The following is a 3,614-nucleotide window of genomic DNA, read 5'->3' as shown; positions in this document are numbered from 1 at the left end:
TACCACAGCGTGCAGTGAACCCCAAACTGACGTCACACTGCGAGGTAGGTGACAACCACCAAATCACAGTGAGGCCACATGCTCAGATGCCCTGAGCTGAGCCAGGGCTGTAGGGCATGTATGACACTCTTAAACTAAGGTCAGGCCATGTGGTGCAGCCAGATTAATGGTTGGGTCATGTGGCATGTGCAGTCTGCCCTCTGTTCAACAGATGATACTTCCTGGACTGGAGCTCTGATCAGTTACCCTAGAGTTGGACCTGCCCATGGGGAATGATTCACTCAGCAAACATCTGTTCCTCAGGTCCAGAACAAGAGTTTTTGATTCTGGTACATAGCTACTCCAACTTTCTTTAACCAATCAAGAAAAGTTTTTCTTCTTTCTTTGGCTGGACCTTACTCAAATATTTACCCCAAAGACCTTTACATCTTTGCAATTATAACTTGCACAAGGAACTCATACAGGGTTTGAGAAGTCAAGAGATACCACTATAGATCACATACTGTTTATAGGGAGATACATTTTGGGCCAAAATTTTCAGAATTAAATAAAATAAATGGAGGAAGTAAAACCAGCACTATGGGAACAATCCCCAGAGGCATTGGGGAAAAAAATCTGTTGGCAAGTTTAACCAGTGCCCCTAGGATCCATGAAGTTCATGGCAGACAACTGAAAAGGGCTGAAATGGTCCCCTTTCAGTGGATCTGTAGGCCTCTCCTATCAGCTGGAAAAAATGGAGAGCCTATACATCCTTTCCCCTTTCTCCACATGGTGAACACACTAAGAACTATCTCAGAGCCAGAGGAAAACTTTCTGTGTTCCTCAAATCCCTTTGATCCCCTGCACTCTCCAGCTCGCTGCCTTTCCCTGATAATTGATATCAGAACAAGTTAAAGGATTTCAATTTTCTAAAAGATTAACACTTCACTGGGAAAAAGGAAATAAGAAAAAGACTAGTACTTTTTTAAGGGAAAGAAGAGGATAAAAATATAAACCAGTGGAATCTTCACTTGGATTCCATGGAGTCTACAGGTTATAATGAGTGACTAGTTGGATTAGTTATCACATGAGTGACTACTTGGATTTGCATGGCCTCAGATCAAAAGGGGAAGGGTATCACCACAAGGCAGATGAGCTTTTGCCCATTTGTCTTGAGAGAGGGAGGGGGAGCGGAAGAGGGAGGGAGGGAGGAAGAGAGAGAGAGAGAGAGAGAGAGAGAGAGAGAGAGAGAGAGAGAGAGAGAGACTCTGAAAAAGAAATGTTCAGAGGATCTCCTCCTTTTATCCGAAGGACTCAGAAGTCTGTATGAATTAAGGAGATTTTTCCTCAGGCACTCCAGAGGTAGCTCTTCACCAAGATAGCTCATGACCATGTTCCCCATGCTAACAGCATAAGAATCTGTCCTCAAGACTCCAGTAGGCACATCTTTATGGTCTCCATGGTGAACAGTTTGCTTCCATCTGACCCAGGAATAGGGAATATAGACTAATAAATATATCTCAACATTTATCATTTCTGGGAGGAGGGAGAGAGTTCTTCTTTTCAATGCTTTAATGTACAAGCACTATTTTGTGAGGACCAGGGAGTATCTAAATGCTGAAAAAGAAAAGAATACTGTAAGGCTGCAAAAGTTTTTAGGCAGAAATACAGAAAAGATATGAACTATGGTTCAGAAAGCAAAGTATTGAAAAATGATAAGCCTTTGGCTGTGCTGAATGAAGTCCTCATCCCAAAACCGTTTGCTACCTGTTGCCATTTACTAACCAAGAAAAGGTGTCACCTGGCTCATTCTCAGAAGGACCTGAAAGCTAAAATAAGGATCCTAACCCGCTATTTTATAGAATAAGTTTTTAAGTTTGCTGACTCATCACAGAAACAGAATTTTTTTTTTTTTTTCAGAACTAAGGATTGAACTCAGGCCCTTGCACTTGCCAGGGAAGCGCTTATTCCACTGAGCCATCTCCCTGGCCCCAGAAAGAGAATTTTCAACATACATCAGTCAGTAAAAGGCATAAGGAGGACTAAGGGAGATATTTTTGGATCCGCTCGAAAGTTGAGCACAGATGCTCAGGGAAATAGGAATCATTGTTCTCTGCAGTGAAGAATATGTATGCTTCTCTTGAAAGAGTGGAAACTCCCAGGTTCCCACTCAACCTGAAGAAGTATACTAGCCCCTGCTAAAGGTATGGATCCTATTGTTTGTTTGTTTTTTTCTTTCAGAACCGGGGATTGAACTCAGGCCCTTGCTCTTGGCAGACAAGCACTTATTCTACTGAGCTAACTCCCTGGCCCCTCTGATTGGTTTTTGATTTATGTTTTACACCTTCTTTGGATTCTTTCAGCACATTTATGTTTAAATCACGTTCCTATTCTTTATGTTCTCAAACTAATTTATGGACTTTCAGTATTGGGTGTGATACCTCTTACAGGGATAGATCCTAAATTTAACCTCCCAAAATGACATAAATTGCTTTGTTCAATTGTATCTCAGTCTTGGAAGTTGTGGTCTTCTGAAAAGTGTAACGTTAAGTTATGACATTCTTGTTTACTTTTTACTCTATTTTTTCCTTCTTCTATCCTATCCCAAGTCCCTCAAAATTAAATATTTGAGGAACCGGGAAGATGACTTAGTTGAATAACCACTTGCCTGGCAAGCGCAAGGGCCTGAGTTCAACTGAAGCAAAATATACACAGATATTTTTGATATTTTATCATTAAGATGATATCAAGAATTTTAGTCTAATCAATTTTGACATGTGTAACACTGGAAATTGTATAATAATCACACTTCCTTAATGAGTAGATATATTTAAAATGTTCATTTTGTGGTTGCATAAAGTAAAATATCCCAACTAATCTGACAGAGTATAGCTGGTACTTGCATTTGATGTGTCCCAAATCCTATGCCCAGCACATTTTCTTCTGCACAACTTTCTGAGAAGGCAAATAAGTAGGTGGCTATGTAGGCAAAAGGTTCGTCATGAATTAAATATTTTCTTTTCTTTTTTTTTTTTTTTTTTTAAATTTTTTTTATAATTTTATTTATTTGTGTGTGTGTGTGTGTGTGTGTGTGTGTGTGTGTGTGTGTGTGTGGCTAGCTCAGCCCACCAGGTGGTGGGGCTGGCTGGTATGTGGTGCTGGGGGATTGAACCGCGGTCCCTGTGCTTTGCTAAGCTTGTTGTAAATAGGTGCTTTAGACCACTGGGCTATCTCACCAGCCCGAATTAAATATTTTCTTACCCACCTAACAACAAAGGTCAGCTTCTGCCACAGCGAGACATCAATAATGAAATGATATTAAGAGACTGAACGTGAGTGGATCTAGAAGGTATAAGTGGGTTATATCAGCAATGGCTCAGTCTCCTACATATCAATTGCTATTACATTTCTTTCTCTCTCAAAATCCATGCTTATTTACTGCTGGACACTTCTGATTAATTAACAGAGGAAGAAACTTCTTGTACCTGACGTACACATAACTGTGAATTACATGCTGATATCATCTGAAAGCAGGCGGATGCACTATTTTGTACTGTCAGAGGGTACCGTGAAGGATGCATTGCAGAAAACTTCTAGAGAGCTGAACTTTGAGTAGTGAATTTGGATACCCATAA

This window comes from Octodon degus, unplaced genomic scaffold (assembly GCF_000260255.1).
Source record: "Octodon degus isolate 3935 unplaced genomic scaffold, OctDeg1.0 scaffold00115, whole genome shotgun sequence".
Classification (NCBI taxonomy): domain Eukaryota; kingdom Metazoa; phylum Chordata; class Mammalia; order Rodentia; family Octodontidae; genus Octodon; species Octodon degus.
Note: the sequence above shows the minus strand (reverse complement) of the source record.